This window comes from Erpetoichthys calabaricus, chromosome 9 (assembly GCF_900747795.2).
Source record: "Erpetoichthys calabaricus chromosome 9, fErpCal1.3, whole genome shotgun sequence".
Lineage (NCBI taxonomy): Eukaryota > Metazoa > Chordata > Cladistia > Polypteriformes > Polypteridae > Erpetoichthys > Erpetoichthys calabaricus.
The window spans coordinates 12,191,373-12,208,770 of NC_041402.2; the positions used below are offsets into that span (position 1 = coordinate 12,191,373).

At 45.1% G+C, this 17,398-nt stretch overlaps 1 protein-coding gene and 1 long non-coding RNA gene across 4 annotated transcripts in view; both read right to left on the reverse strand.

Moving 5' to 3' along the window:
• nek6 (NIMA-related kinase 6) overlaps positions 1-13,438 on the reverse strand; it is a 303,451-nt gene extending 290,013 nt beyond the window's left edge. The window contains exon 1 of the mRNA XM_051931987.1: positions 13,042-13,438. The gene's annotated coding sequence lies outside the window, so the exon portion shown is untranslated. The remainder of the gene's footprint in view (positions 1-13,041) is intronic.
• A 232-nt stretch (positions 13,439-13,670) lies between these two features.
• Positions 13,671-14,899, reverse strand: LOC127529168 (uncharacterized). 3 transcript variants are annotated; one of them, XR_007935849.1, is made up of 3 exons: positions 14,733-14,899; positions 14,502-14,699; positions 13,671-14,435 (listed from the first exon to the last, which is right to left on the reverse strand). It is a non-coding gene; the product is annotated as an uncharacterized LOC127529168 (long non-coding RNA). The 3 variants fall into 3 exon arrangements; XR_007935847.1 differs by having other exon boundaries at positions 13,671-14,468; XR_007935848.1 differs by having other exon boundaries at positions 14,469-14,699.
• Positions 14,900-17,398: the final 2,499 nt, after the last annotated feature.

The following is a 17,398-nucleotide window of genomic DNA, read 5'->3' on the forward strand; positions in this document are numbered from 1 at the left end:
AGAAGAGGGCTTGCGCCTCCTCCAACCACTTTGGCTGACCACGGGTGCATAGCTTTGAAGCAGGAGCCCCGATGCCTTCAGAGCCCTGGACCTCAACACTTCCACCACACGGGGGGAAGAGGATCGGGGACACCCGGAGTGCTTCCGGGTACGCAGCTGGCACTTCCGCCATACTGGGGAGTTTTGAAACTCCCCGGAAGATTGTCGGGAGGCACCTGGAGCACATCTGGGTGGCTATAAAAGGGGCCGCCTCCCTCCATTCAGGGGCTGGAGTCGGGAGGTCGAGAGACGAGGTCTGGGAGAAGAGACAAGGAGGAGGCCTGAAGAGAAAGAGGCATAGTGTGGTGTTGGCCTGGACTTTTGGGGACCTTGGGGTTTGTGTGCACTTGTCATTGTATATAGTTGTAAATAAACGTGTGCTGGTGCTTTTAAACATGTCTGCCTGTCTGTGTCCGGGGCTCGTTCCACACTATATATATATCCATCCATCCATTTTCTGACCCACTGAATCCGAACACAGGGTCACGGGGGTCTGCTGGAGCCAATCCCAGCCAACACAGGGCACAAGGCAGGAAACAATCCTGGGCAGGGTGCCAACCCACCGCAGGACACACACAAACACACCCACACACCCAGCACACACTAGGGCCAATTTAGAATCCACCTAACCTGCATGTCTTTGGACTGTGGGAGGAAACCCACGCAGACACGGGGAGAACATGCAAACTCCACACAGGGAGGACCCGGGAAGTGAACCCAGGTCCCCAGGTCTCCCAACTGCAAGGCAGCAGCGCTACCCACTGTGCCACTGTGCCGCCCCTATATATATATATATATATATATATATATATATATATATATATATATATAAGGTAAAGGTTGTTATTGGTAACAGACCCCTATTCTCCATGATGTGGAGGGGCTGAATATACGTATTGAAAAACTGAAGATCAGCCTGTAAAATGCACAATAAAAAAATCACAAGTATACTTTTAATTAGAAGAAGTTTTGGTTTCTTTAAACGACTTCTCCCATCTTAAAAGGAAACAATACCCCGCACTCCTCTGCACTGTCAGAGGACAGAAATGAAGACGTCGGTGTGCCTGACCACGGAAATCTTCAAGTCATCAGACGCCTGCCACTGATCACACCTTTGGTTCAAATTACACAGTCAGCGGGGGGGGGGTAGTGGCTGAACCAGTTATTAGAAAAACAAGAAGACGTCTGTTAGGACAAGGAGATGAAGTGAGAGGCTCAGCTAATGCTAAAGAGGGGCTTGTGGAGCTGCTCAGTACTTGGGCAAGAATCACCGCTTCGTGGATATGGCACCTCACACACCATGTGATGAGGGTAGAGTCAGAGCACTCGCCATCACTGAGGTGTTCAACTGAAGAACATCCATTACAAATAGCACCTTTCACACAGACAATTATATATATATATATATAAAAAAAAGTAAACATACTTTTTCAGCACACAGGAGATTGAAGCCAAAGACATTAAGAGGATGGCACAGCCAAAATCACATGCAAGGTTGGCAACAAAAGCAAATAAAGTTCAGATTAATGAATAGAGTGTCTTCAGGCAGCACCGTAGAGATGGCGCCAGGCTCACTGCAGACTCAGTACATCAGGAGCAGAGTCACTCAGGGTCACCCGGAGAAAAACCTGCAGGGTGACACACAAACACCTCGAGCGCCACAGCATACGATGACAGGTGGAAGGTCATCATTAGACAGTGACCATCAGGACTGTCCATCTGTCTAATGTGTGTATTGAGTTTCATATGTATCTAGAATACGGTGGCTTTGAAGTTTGCCTAATTTATAAAGTGTCCTTCCTATCTCTATATATATCAATAACTATCTATCTATTATATAGTGCCCTTCATATCTATCTATCTATCTATCTATCTATCTATCTATCTATCTATCTATCTATCTATCTATCTATCTATCTATCTATCTATCTATTATATAGTGCCTCTCATCCATCTATCTATCTATCTATTATATAGTGGCTTTCATCCATCTATTATATAGTGGCTTTCATCCATCTATCTATCTATTATATAGTGCCTTTCATCCATCTATCTATCTATCTATTATATAGTGCCTTTCATCCATCTATCTATCTATTATATAGTGCCTTTCATCTATCTATCTATCTATCTATCTATCTATCTATCTATCTATCTATCTATCTATCTATCTATCTATCTATCTATCTATCTATCTATTATATAGTGCCTTTCATCTATCTATCTATCTATCTATCTATCTATCTATCTATCTATCTATCTATCTATCTATCTATCTATCTATCTATCTATCTATCTATCTATCTATCGTGGCTTTCATCCATCTATCTATCCATCTATCTATTATATAGTGCCTTTTATCCATCTATCTATCTATCTATCTATTATATAGTGCCTTTCATCCATCTATCTATCTATTATATAGTGGCTTTCATCCATCTATCTATCCATCTATCTATTATATAGTGCCTTTCATCTATCTATCCATCTATCTATTATATAGTGTGTTTCATCCATCTATCTATCTATCTATTATATAGTGGCTTTCATCCATTGTGCCTCGGTGGTCTGCTGCCGCCCCTCGTCTTACTGTTTCAATGTTCTGGACTCACTCTTTAGTAAGTTTGCTCTTAAACTTTGGAATTCCCTTGTGGTGCATGTCAGGCAGCTGCAGTCGTCTGACGGCTTTAAGGCTTTTTCACTTGAATGAATCCATTTGCACAGTTTTATTGATTCACTTTTCTGTACGTTTGTGACTCATTCTGTTGAATATAACTTTATTATATTCTGTTAACTATTGTATTCTAATATCTTTTGGAGTTTTTGTCCTTTTATGGCACAATGCCCCTTGAAAACACATTAAATACTCAGGCAGTATAATAAAAACCTTTTGAGCCTTGTCACTGCATATTTCAGCTAGAGGGACGAGTAACAACTGCTGCTCCTCTGTCCCCTGAGATATTACGACAATAAGCTGAAATTAGACTGAACTGAATTAAAGGCAGGAATTGGTCGTGGATGGGGCGCACATAAATATTTGAAAATGACCAGAGTCCTGCATAAAGACGGTGAGCTTCGCCTGCAGTAAGCAGCAATGAAAACACACAGATAGACAGATTGTCCATAAACAAGTGAGGACCCTCGCCACCCTAAACTGCACAAAGCAGCCACAGATGACGGGCAGAAGAATCGGCTAAAGGGCTGGTTGGAATGAAACCCAGGACACCCGCCTGCACTCCCCATCAAAAGAAGCAGAATTGAAACCCCGTCCCCGCTTCATCCACATTAACATTCTGCAAATTAATGAAAGCCTCGACAGAAAAGGATCCAAAAAGCCCAAAGTCATTTGGCGTCCCGTATGTGGCTGTCTTTTAAGCAGACAGAAAATACTCACATGCAGACACATGGGGTCATTAGCACAGGTCACAGCCATTCCCGGCCCCCCCCCCCCCCATACCCCCCCCCACGAGAGAGCAGCTGGGCACGTCTGGTCTGACTTGTTTAGAGTTAGCAGCGGAGGAACGTAAAAGCTAAGCATGTGCGTGGAACTTCTGAAAAGGGATACTGTTCACATGACACCAGATGAGACACCCAAGGCAGGATGGAAGGGGGGGCATCGAGTGGGGGGGGGGGGGGGTGGGATCAGGCCTGTTCCGCTCACTGATGTCAGCTGAGCCTGTGTGGAAATATTAGAGAGCCTGCAGATCAACACCTTGAAGGCCATGTTGCTTCAGGGTCTCTTAGAATAATATGGAGTAAGAAGACGACGAGCTGCAGCAGTGAAGTGAGAACTCAGCAATTGGCACAGCCCCTCAGTGCGGGAGAGACGGCCATACGCAGAGTTCAGGGGGTGTTGATTTTTGGGGTTTTTTCTGCTAAGCCCAAAGAGACATCAAGACAGTCGAACCAATTCACTTTTTATAATGTGCGTTTTTATCGCAACTTTTGTTCAGTGCCAGCTCAGAGAGACTCTTTAGAAAAGCGCTAGAGGATTCGGATGACGGCTTGTCTATAAATGGAGAGATTATTAATAATCTCCGATATGCAGATGATACCATCCGTTTGGCCGGCAATGCAGGAGCTCTACAGAGACAAATAGATCGGGTAGCAAATGTCAGTGAAATCTAATGGTGTGAAACCCAACACAGGAAAGACAAAGATAATGATAGCGAGTACAAAGGTCTTAAAAGACATAGACGTTAATGCTACATATTGGACCAAACACCACTACAAAGACTGCAAACACTGTGGGACCACCCAGATGGGATTATCATATTAAAAGTGCATTTAACCATTTAAGGAAGAGGATCAGTAGTGTGACTGATGCATTTTATTGCTACAAATGTTTGTGATTTGTCACCAGTGGGAATGATCAATGCATGTCTCTGTTATATTCCATTTGGTATGGCATTTATAAAAGTAGCATTAATGTTTGTGATACACCATATATCGGAATGAGAAATGCAATGCATTTTATTACTACAAATGATTGTGATGCACCATCTGTTGGAATGACCCATGCAATGCATATGTCTCTGTAATATGCCACTTGGTATGGGATTTGCAAAAGTAGTGTTAATGTCTGTGACGCACCAAATATCAGAATGACAAATGCAATGTATTTTATTACTACAAATGATTGTGATGCACCATCTGTTGGAATGACCCATGCAATGCATATATTTCTGTTAAATGCCATTTGGTATGGAATTTGTAAAAGTAGCATTATTGTCTGCAATGCACCATCTGTTGGAATGACCCATGCAATGCATATGTCTCTGTAATATGCCACTTGGAATGGGATTTGCAAAAGTAGTGTTAATGTCTGTAACGCACCAAATATCAGAATGACAAATGCAATGTATTTTATTACTACAAATGATTGTGATGCACCATCTGTTGGAATGACCCATGCAATGCATATATTTCTGTTAAATGCCATTTGGTATGGAATTTGTAAAAGTAGCATTATTGTCTGCAATGCACCATCTGTTGGAATGACCCATGCAATGCATATGTCTCTGTAATATGCCACTTGGTATGAAATTTGCAAAAGTAGTGTTAATGTCTGTGACACACCAAATATCAGAATGACAAATGCAATGTATTTTATTACTACAAATGATTGTGATGCACCATCTGTTGGAATGACCCATGCAATGCATATATTTCTGTTAAATGCCATTTGGTATGGAATTTGTAAAAGTAGCATTATTGTCTGCAATGCACCATCTGTTGGAATGACCCATGCAATGCATATGTCTCTGTAATACGTCACTTGGTACGGGATTTGCAAAAGTAGTGTTAATGTCTGTGACGCACCAAATATCAGAATGACAAATGCAATGTATTTTATTACTACAAATGATTGTGATGCACCATCTGTTGGAATGACCCATGCAATGCATATGTTTCTGTTAAATGCCATTTGGTATGGAATTTGTAAAAGTAGCATTATTGTCTGCGATGCACCATCTGTTGGAATGACCCATGCAATGCATATGTCTCTGTAATATCTCACTTGGTACGGGATTTGCAAAAGTAGTGTTAATGTCTGTGACGCACCAAATATCAGAATGACAAATGCAATGTATTTTATTACTACAAATGATTGTGATGCACCATCTGTTGGAATGACCCATGCAATGCATATGTTTCTGTTAAATGCCAATTGCTATGGAATTTTTAAAAGTAGCATTGATGTCTGTGATGCACCGAATGCTGGAATGATAAATGCAATGCATTTTATTGCTACAAATACATGTGATGTATCATCTGTTGGAATGACCAGTGCAATGGACTGGTCTGTTATATGTCATTTGGTATGGGATTTGTAAAAGCAGTGTTAATGTTGGTGATACACCAAATATTGGAATGAGAAATGCAATGCATTTTATTACTACAAATGTTTGCGATGGGCCATCTGTTGGAATGTCCAACAACATGCATATGTCTCAGTTATACAGTATTCCATTTGGCGTGGGATTTTTAAGAATAGCATTAATGTTTGTGATACATCAAATATTGGAATGCGCCATCTGTTGAAATGACCAATGCAATGCATATGTCTATTATATGTCACATGGAATGGGATTCAAAAAGGAAGTGTTAAGGTGTGTGATGCACCCAATAATTGAATGACAAATGAAGTGTATTTTATTACTAAAAATATTTGTGGTGCACCATCTGTTGGAAAGACAGAGGAATAGCAACCAGACTGACCCACAGATACACAGACACTTATCCTTTTATTTAGGTGGATATAAGGAAGTATTTGGGTATCTTGGTCAAACTGGACTCAAAGTGTACCCCGGAACCTCTCCCAACAGCACTGGCTACATTAGGAAGCAGCTAGTAATCCGGTGTCAGTTTACTGCTGAGCGTACATGCAAACAGCCATACTTGGGCCAATTTAGAATTACCATTTTAACTAAGCTGCAGGGCTTTGAGGATGTGGGAGGAAAGTTGGAATAGGCATTCACACTAAGAGTGTAGAAAGTGGAGGAACTCATACCCAGGATGGTGGATCCATGAAATTGCAACACTAGCTGATGTTCCACTGTGCCACCCCAAATCCACAAAATAGAACACTAACCCGGGAGTTCATAACCGAATTCAAATGTTCAAGTCAGTCATTGCATACCCCGCTTAGCCCTGAATGGGGGCATAGGGGTAGCTAGAGCCTATGCCAGCTAGCATAGGGTACAAGGCAGGAATAAATAACCCTGAACAGGGTGCCAGTCGATCACAGGGTGAACACACACACACACATACCAATTTAGACAATTCACCTGACCTGCATGCCATTGGATTGTGGGAGGTGTGATACAAAGCAGGGCATCAGCGACCCCCATACCCCAACATGAACACCTTACGAGCCCCGGGTTCAAATAAAGGTGTGTTTATTACACCAAAATACAGAATACCTCCACAAGTTAACAAAAGCACAGGTTTCTCTCGCCACAAACCAATTCTTCTCCCCAATTCCTCTCACCATCACACTGCCTTCCTCCAGTTGAGTGTTGCTCCACGTCCTCCCAGCTCCGACTCAGCTGGATAAGGGAGTGTGGTCCCTTTTTTTAAGGTGCCAGGGCCACTGCCCGAAGGAAGTATTTCCCAGTCATACGGAAGTCACATTTCAGGAGGCATATCTCCCCACAGTGCCCCCTTGTGGCACCCAGGGTCCCCAGCAGGACTGTATTGCTGGACTACATCTCCCAGCATTCCCTACTGGTTCCCAAATGGGTGCTGATCATGAAGGGCTGCTGCCATCTCCTGGTCTTTGGGAAATCAAAAGTCCCCAGCAATATCTTCCACTTCCGGTGGGCTATCTGTCCATCTCCTCTGGTGTCACTTCCGGGTCTGACTCCTTCTTTCCTCTTGGTCGGGATGCCCATCTCTCCGCTCGGAGCCTCCCGTCATGGTAAGGAGTCATCCCCTGTCCAGCCCATGTGGCGCACCCAGAGAAAATCCATGAGGACTTGCGGAGAACATGCAAACTCCAAGCAGGGAGGACCCGAAACATCCACTGTGCCGCCCCTCAACTGTTCAAGCGAATAAACTTTAAATTGAAGGAAAGGCCAAACTAAACTATGAGATCATCCAAAATGACAGTAGGGGTATCCTTTGAGCTGCTCAAGAGGGGTTAGCACTGCATGGGCTTTCAGCTGAATTCTGCCATCGGCCACCCCGACCCTGCCATCAGGTCTTTAGACTGTTGACGTCTGACAGTTCAGTCAGGGAGTCCCACACCTGCCAAGGGGCACTCACGCCAGCTGTTGTCCATTCAATTCCGTCAAACCGAAGACCTTACTACATTAGCAGCAGGTGCTGTTGATAGCAGCTGAGTTGGACACAAAGTCAGCTGCCCAGTGACATGACAGGTGGGTGTCACCTAGGTCAAGAGGTCACAACAGGTGTCTCTGGGAGCCACCCAACCTTCAGAAAGCAATGAAACTCCTACAGAAACAGCCGCTGGCCCAATATCTGCCCTGGTCAATCCGGACCCTCAGACATTCAGAGTGTCAGCGTCAGAAAGGGGTACGTGAGGGCCTTTGACTCCAGCCAGCCTTTGTGACAATTTAGGTCAACACATAAACTTCACTCCTACAACTAGTGAGGAGCAAAACAACGTACAGAAAAAGTCAAACAAATCTCCATCTGCTGTCCCTGTGCTCTTATAGAAGGATTTACTTTACAGTAACAGCTGAGACCCGCCGGACGAAATCTGTTCAGAATGTTAAAGACTTCAGTCGTGTCGCATCTTAATCTCTGTTGGCTTGAACTGCAGAGGCAAACTCCTTCAGTCTCTCCTCACAGTTCACACCTCTCAGCCATGGAATCAGCCATGGAGTCGCTCTTCCCTGGGCTTTCTCTAGCGCTGTTATGTCAAACCTGGACACCGAACTCCAGGAGAGGCCTCGCCATTGAGCTAAAAAACCCGAGCATCACCCCCTCGACCTGCACTCCACACAGCAGGGCGCTATATAACATGATAGAGCCTTTCAAATGGCCACTGTGACGTCCAGGTCCTTCTCATAAGAGGCATTTTCATGTTTCAGACCTCCCATTGTGTATTCAAACCGAACATTTTTATGGACTTCACGTAATACTTTACATTAACTGACATTAAATTTCATCAGCAACAAACCTGACCAAGTAAACATGAACTCCAAGTCCCTCTGCAATGTCATCTGTAAACTGGACAGGCTTGTTATTAAAGATCTATCTATCTATCTATCTATCTATCTATCTATCTATCTATCTATCTATCTATCTATCTATCTATCTATCTATCTATCTACAGTGCATCCGGAAAGTATTCACAGCGCATCACTTTTTCCACATTTTGTTATGTTACAGCCTTATTCCAAAATGGATTAAATTCATTTTTTTCCTCAGAATTCTTCACACAACACCCCATAATGACAACATGAAAAAAGTTTACTTGAGGTTTTTGCAAATTTATTAAAAATAAAAACACTGATAAATCCCATGTACATAAGTATTCACAGCCTTTGCTCAATACTTTGTCGATGCACCCTTGGCAGCAATTCCAGCCTCAAGTCTTGTTAATATGATGCCACAAGCTTGGCACACCTATCCTTGGCCAGTTTGGCCCATTCCTCTTTGCAGCACCTCTCAAGCTCCATCAGGTTTGATGGGAAGCGTCGGTGCACAGCCATTTTAAGATCTCTCCAGAGATGTTCAATCAGATTCAAGTCTGGGCTCTGGCTGGGCCACTCAAGGACATTCACAGAGTTGTCCTGAAGCCACTCCTTTGATGTCTTGGCTGTGTGCTTAGGGTCGTTGTCCTGCTGAAAGATGAACCGCCACACCAGTCTGAGGTCAAGAGCGCTCTGGAGCAGGTTTTCATCCAGGATGTCTCTGTACATTGCTGCAGTCATCTTTCCCTTTATCCTGACTAGTCTCCCAGTCCCTGCCGCTGAAAAACATCCCCACAGCATGATGCTGCCACCACCATGCTTCACTGTAGGGATGGTGCCAGGTTTCCTCCAAACGTGACGCCTGGCATTCACACCAAAGAGTTCAATCTTTGTCTCATCAGACCAGAGAATTTTCTTACTCATGGCCCGAGAGTCCTTCAGGTGCCTTTTGGCAAACTCCAGGTGGGCTGCCATGTGCCTTTTACTAAGGAGTGGCTTCCGTCTGGCCACTCTACCATACAGGCCTGATTGGTGGATTGCTGCAGAGATGGTTGTCCTTCTGGAAGGTTCTCCTCTCTCCACAGAGGACCTCTGGAGCTCTGACAGAGTGACCATTGGGTTCTTGGTCACCTCCCTGACTAAGGCCCTTCTGCCCCGATCACTCAGTTTAGATGGCCGGCCAGCTCTAGGAAGTGTCCTGGTGGTTTTGAACTTCTTCCACTTATGGATGATGGAGGCCACTGTGCTAATTGGGACCTTCAAAGCAGCAGAAATTTTTCTGTAACCTTCCCCAGATTTGTGCCTTGAGACAATCCTGTCTCGGAGGTCTACAGACAATTCCTTTGACTTCATGCTTGGTTTGTGCTCTGACATGAACTGTCAACTGTGGGATCTTATATAGACAGGTGTGTGCCTTTCCAAATCATGTCCAGTCAACTGAATTTACCACAGGTGGACTCCAATGAAGCTGCAGAAACATATCAAGGATGATCAGGGGAAACAGGATGCACCTGAGCTCAATTTGGAGCTTCATGGCAAAGGCTGTGAATACTTATGGACATGTGCTTTCTCAATTTTTTTATTTTTAATAAATTTGCAAAAACATCAAGTAAACTTTTTTCACGTTGTCATTATGGGGTGTTGTGTGTAGAATTCTGAGGAAAAAAATGAATTTAATCCATTTTGGAATAAGGCTGTAACATAACAAAATGTGGAAAAAGTGATGCGCTGTGAATACTTTCCGGATGCACTGTATCTATCTATCTATTATATAGTGCCTTTCACATCTATCTATCTATCTATCTATCTATCTATCTATCTATCTATCTATCTATCTATCTATCTATCTATCTATCTATCCATTCTCTTCTGCTTATCCGAGGTCGGGTCGCGGGGGCAGCAGCTTGAGCAGAGATGCCCAGACTTCCCTCTCCCCGGCCACTTCTTCTAGCTCTTCCGGGAGAATCTCAAGGCGTTCCCAGGCCAGTCAAGAGACATAGTCCCTCCAGCGTGTCCTGGGTCTTCCCCGGGGCCGTCTCCTGGTTGGACGTGCCCGGAACACCTCACCAGGGAGGCGTCCAGGAGGCATCCTAATCAGATACCCGAGCCACCTCATCTGACTCCTCTTGATGCGGAGGAGCAGCGGCTCTACTCTGAGCTCCTCCTGGATGACTGAGCTTCTCACCCTATCTTTAAGGGAGAGCCCAGACACCCTGCGGAGGAAACTCATTTCAGCCGCTTGTATTCGCAATCTCGTTCTTTCGGTCACTACCCATAGCTCATGACCATAGGTGAGGGTAGGAACATAGATCGACTGGTAAATTGAGAGCTTCGCCTTACGGCTCAGCTCCTTTTTCACCACGACAGACCGATGCAGCGCCCGCATTACTGCGGATGCCGCACCGATCCGCCTGTCGATCTCACGCTCCATTCTTCCCTCACTCATGAACAAGACCCAGAGATACTTGAACTCCTCCATTTGGGGCAGGATCTCGCTCCCAACCCTGAGAGGGCACTCCACCCTTTTCCGGCTGAGGACCATGGTCTCGGATTTGGAGGTGCTGATTCCCATCCCAGCCGCTTCACACTCGGCTGCAAACCGATCCAGAGAGAGCTGAAGATCACGGCCTGATGAAGCAAACAGGACAACATCATCTGCAAAAAGCAGAAGTCCAATCCTGAGCCCACCAAACCGGACCCCCTCAACGCCCCGGCTGCACCTAGAAATTCTGTCCATAAAAGTTATGAACAGAATCGGTGACAATGGGCAGCCCTGGCGGAGTCCAACTCTCATTGGAAACGGGTTCGACTTACTGCCGGCAATGCGGACCAAGCTCTGGCATCGATCGTACAGTGACTGAACAGCCCTTATCAGGGGGTCCGGTACTCTATACTCCTGGAGCACCCCCACAGGATTCCCCGAGGGACACGGTCAAACACCTTTTCCAAGTCCACAAAACACATGTAGACTGGTTGGGCAAATTCCCATGCACCCTCCAGGACCCTGCTAAGGGTGTAGAGCTGGTCCACTGTTCTGTGACCAGGACGAAAACCACACTGTTCCTCCTGAATCTGAGGTTCAACTATCCGACGGACCCTCCTCTCCAGGACCCCCGAATAGACTTTTCCAGGGAGGCTGAGGAGTGTGATCCCTCTGTAGTTGGAACACACCCTCTGGTCCTCCTTCTTAAAGAGGGGGACCACCACCCCAGTCTGCCAATCCAGAGGCACTGTCCCCGATGTCCATGCGATGTTGCAGAGACGTGTCAACCAAGACAGTCCTACAACATCCAGAGCCTTGAGGAATCTCCGGGTGTATCTCATCCACCCCCGGGGCCCTGCCACCAAGGAGTTTTTTGACCACCTCGGTGACCTCAGTCCCAGAGATGGGGGAGCCCACCTCCGAGTCCCCAGGCTCTGCTTCCTCATTGGAAGGCATGTTAGTGGGATTGAGGAGGTCTTCGAAGTACTCCCCCTACCGACCCACAACGTCCCGAGTCGAGGTCAGCAGCGCACCATCCCCACCATATACAGTGTTGACACTGCACTGCTTCCCCCTCCTGAGTCGCCGGACGGTGGACCAGAATCTCCTCGAAGCCGTCCAGAAAGTCGTTCACCATGGCCTCCCCAAACTCCTCCCACGCCCGAGTTTTTGCCTCAGCAACCACCAAAGCCGCATTCCGCTTGGCCTGCCGGTACCTATCAGCTGCCTCCGGGGTCCCACAGGACAAAAGGGACCGGTAGGACTCCTTCTTCAGCTTGACGGCATCCCTCACCACCGGTGTCCACCAACGGGTTTGGGGATTGCCGCCACGACAGGCACCGACCACCTTACGGCCACAGCGGATAGATGGAACATGGCTCGTCTATCTATCAGTTCATTTCAAATCTATTTTTCCATACCGGTTATTTTATTTCTATGTCACCGTTCCAAGGTATGTGGTAGGGCAGTCAAGACTGAAAATAAAGAAAGCCACCAACCTATGCCATGACTTGGACTGTCATTTATGCCAGCCTGTCTTGGCGTATGCACACACACACACACACACACACACACACACATACTGAGAACATAACTTTCAAAAGAGAAGTAGAAGACATTTTATTTCATTTTCAACCAAGTAAAGCACTGCAGATATCCGGCCACAGCAGATGGGGGGCTTTCTAGCCACATTGTCCACAACGGCTGCTGACACCGATATGATACTCGCTAAGAATGGCGCTATAAACAAGAGCAATTTATATAATTTCATATTTGCAAAGCCTGCAGCAGGCTGAAACTGGAAGACTGTCAATTTGTAATAATAAAAAAAAACAACAAAATAAAAAGACATACCAACACATGCCCAGAGGATCGGCCGACGAAGAATGGAAAGCTTGTCTCGTCTCTTCTCCTTTATATCAGCCACTACTAGCGCATGCTGGTGAAGCAATTCTTAGAATAAAGGCTGCTTTTGGCACAGGAAACTTCGCCTGAGCCTAGTGAAAGATGATTTACAGCAGTGAGTCAGTGGTGTATGCAGGAGGAAGCCGATGTTTGCGGTTACAGGCTGCTCCGAGACAGACAGGCAGCTAAAAGCAAGGGAGCAGGATGCCAACAGGAGCTGATCGACGGTACTTGAGAATAAATCTGAATGAAGGCCGGCCATGTGGCTCGAGAGATAAACTAAAAAGATGCACAGGATAGACCTCATGTCAGTGTAATGAGCCAATCAGACGACAGGGCCAGTTCAGTGTCAAATCGTACATCAGTGTGAGGTTTCACAAAAAAAGAGAGGCAGACAGATTGATAGGAAAGGTATGAGATGATAGATAGATAGATAGATAGATAGATAGATAGATAGATAGATAGATAGATAGATAGATAGATAGATAGATAGATAGATAGATAGATAGATAGATAGATAGATAGATAGATAGATAGATAGATAGATAGATAGATAGATAGATAGATAGATAGACTCAGCTCCAGCCACAACAACGTCCAGCAGTTTAGATGTGGACTTTGACTCGGTCAATCTAAACCTATAAAACGGCTTGTTCTTCACTACTGTGATTTTGACTTGATTGTTTCAGATTATTGTTTTATTGCACAATTCTGCTGCACTCCACTTTCAGCCCACGCGGTAATGACCTGATATTCTTCAGAAGAATTGCAATCTATGGTTTCTTTCATGTATGCACTGATATGTAGATAGATAGTAGTCACAAGAGGGAAATTGTGCGGTTTTACAAAAGCAAATACACACAGGAATTATAAAAAAGAAGAAAATCTGGTGACTGGGCTGAAGATAAAGAGATCAGTCACACCGAGATGTTAAAGGTATATTGCCGTAGTTATACGGGAGGCCCCATCGCACTTCCAGACATATTTGTCTTCAACAATAAAGTGCTCAGTGATCATGTGTTAGAGAAAGAAATGTGCAGCATTGTTCATAATGGCACTCCTCCACTACCACCTAGGCAGGACCACTAGGCATCCCGTAACTGAGCTTGCCTTCTTATTCAGCTTGTTGATCTGATGGGCCTATCCTGTCCTGAACTGATGTGGCTGACTCGGTGGACCTCTCTTTAATCGATGTGGCTGAATCGGTGGGTCTGTCCTGAATTGATGTGGCTGACTCGGTGGACCTCTCTTTAACCGATGTGGCTGACTTGGTGGACCTCTCTTTAATCGATGTGGCTGACTCGGTGGGCCTGTCCTGAATTGACGTGGCTGACTCAGTGGACCTCTCTTTAACCAATGTGGCTGACTCGGTGGACCTTTCTTTAACCGATGTGGCTGACTCAGTGGACCTCTCTTTAACCGATGTGGCTGACTCGGTGGACCTCTCTTTAATCGATGTGGCTGAATCGGTGGGTCTGTCCTGAATTGATGTGGCTGACTCGGTGGACCTCTCTTTAACCGATGTGGCTGACTCAGTGGACCTCTCTTTAATCGATGTGGCTGACTCGGTGGGCCTGTCCTGAATTGACGTGGCTGACTCAGTGGACCTCTCTTTAACCAATGTGGCTGACTCAGTGGACCTCTCTTTAACCGATGTGGCTGACCCGGTGGGCCTGTCCTGAATTGATGTGACTGACTCAGTGGGCCTGTCTTGAACTGATGTGGCTAACCCAGCAGGTTCCTCCAATCAGCGTTTGCTGCTGTGCAGCATTACTCAGGTGGCGGTCATGTGATGGTAAGAGAGAGAGAGAGAGTTATGAAGGCATATTGCCGTAGTTATACAGGAGGCCCCATCCCACTTCCAGACATATTTGTCTTCAACAATACAGTGCTCAGTGACCGTGTGTTAGAGAAAGAAATGTGCAGCATTATTCATAATGGCAACTCCTCCACTACCACCTCCGGCAGGACCAGTAGGCATCCCGTAACTGAGCTTGCCTTCTTATTCAGCTTGTTGATCTGATGGGCCTATCCTGTCCTGAACTGATGTGGCTGACCCAGCAGGTTCCTCCAATCAGCGTTTGCTGCTGTGCAGCATTAATCAGGTGGCGGTCATGTGATGGTAAGAGAGAGAGAAGTAAAGCGAGCTATTTGCTTCACCATTGCACTTTCTGAGTTTATCATACATTTGCCTGGTTGCATAACAATTTTAAGAGTTTTCAGTGTTTTCTCAAGATTATGACCTTTACTGCTCAACTTATGGTATCTTTATTAGTTCCTATTCTGCTTTTCTTCATGTATGACCACATGCGGACTTTCGAATGTCTGACTCTGTTAATGTCATAAAATGGTGTAAGTGCCCAATAGGACAGACGGGAATCCCAGCCGGAATGGAGGGTAATTCCTTGCCTAGATGGGAGGCCAGAATGGAAGAGCAAACAAACCTTGCCGGCTGGATGAGGAAATGAGTTTGTGCCAGGCCAGAGTAATATAATTGATGGACCGGGGGAGATCCACCATACAGCAAGTGGCAGTGATCCTCTTGTGGCGTCCCAGTTTGGACACCTGCAGGGGTGCTTGGGTGTTGGAATCTGGAAATGCAACCCTTTTAAGGTCCATGGGTGCCAGTGGAGGGCGCTGTCGGGGGGGGGGGGGGGGGGGGTATCTTCCAAGAGAACACACTGTGGTACCAGAAGCATTCCCAGGTCCGGGTTGACACATCAAGGAGTCAGAGTCGGGAGGCAGCGGACGACACTCTTGGAGGAAGGAAGGAGGAAGAAAGTGACAGAATTTTACATTCGATTACTGATCTTGTGATGGATGATTGTTAGAAAGGCATGGTAGATGATTTATTTATTACAGATTTTTTCATGACTACATTTTAGTTGTATTCCCAATAGAATACTTAGGCATAAACTTATTATATTTTTCAGGGACCTGGAATCTGTACTAATATCCACTAATCTCTGTTGCTTCCTCCGGTTCTCCGTTGGTGGCAATCCGTGCCACCACCACCTGATCAAAGCACCGTGCAGCCCCCTGAAATGATGGAATGAAGGCGGGTGTCTCAGCTGTCCACATCAAATCCCATTATGTGAATCATGAAATCCACGAGGTTAGATTTAGGAATAATTATGTTAAGTAGAATGCCCAGTGGGGGCTTGGTGGTCTTTTGGCCTTGGAACCCCTGCAAGTTTTTTTTTTTTTTTCCTCCAGCCTAACTGGAGTTTCTTTTATTTGTTTTTCTATTGTTTTGTTTTTTCTGTCCTCCCGGCTCTCTGACCTTACCATGTTGTGTTGTTATTTATACTTTAATTTTATTGCTTATTTTTAATTGTTTTCCCTTCTTGTAACTTTCTTTTTCTCATCTTGTAAAACACTTTGGGCTACATTGCTGCATGAAAATAAATGCTGATGTTGTTAAATCCAGAACTGTGTTGGGTATTACTGTGTCTCTGGTTTGGGGCTCAGTGGCGCCCCCAGTGGTTACAATGACTAAGGCCAAGGAATCTAATGTTTGGACTAATCTTTTCTTCATTGTATTTTTAATGTTGGTAAAAGCAATTCACGTTTTTCCGTGGCACCGTCTTTTTTTTCTCTCGGGACACTGCCATGTTGGAGGCTGGTTGCCATGACGTGAGGCCACATCGCTGGGTGAAGGCTGCACACCATGACGCCACTGGCGCAATATTTTAAAAAAGTGACGTCGCATGTAGCTCATTCATCGAAGACTGCATTTGTGAAAGAACGTAAGGTTCTGTGTCATTTCATATTGTTCATTTTTGATTACGATATTCTTTTCTGTTTTGCGTCTCATGTTTCTTCGCTCCAGTTATGTGTACTCTTTTTGGGCTTATGATTTACCATTCTTTATTTTGAACATAAATTCAGGCTACATGTACCCAGTTTTGTGATTTAATTAGTGTCTTTCCAGACCACTGCATGAATTCTGTTACTGTATATCGATCAGTACATAAAGAAATCTCCAGCTTGTAACTTCTTTACTACAGCAAAATCTCGACCTCATAAGTCTCCCTCTAGAAACTCTCCTCCCATTTCGTCTCCCAGTTCTTTATATAGCATTTTTTACAAAATCTAGTGGCATACGCTTATGTGTGGACCTCCATGGGCCAAATATCCTGTTATTGTTGATTCTTTTCCGCTGCCACATATTGATGAACAGCTTTCTCAATTATGAGATGCTACTGTGTTCTTCACTACAGATCTTGCAAGCTCTTACCATCAAGTGCTTTACATGCGTCAGTTCGAATCCCATCCTCGTCACCAATTATGTTATATTGATCGG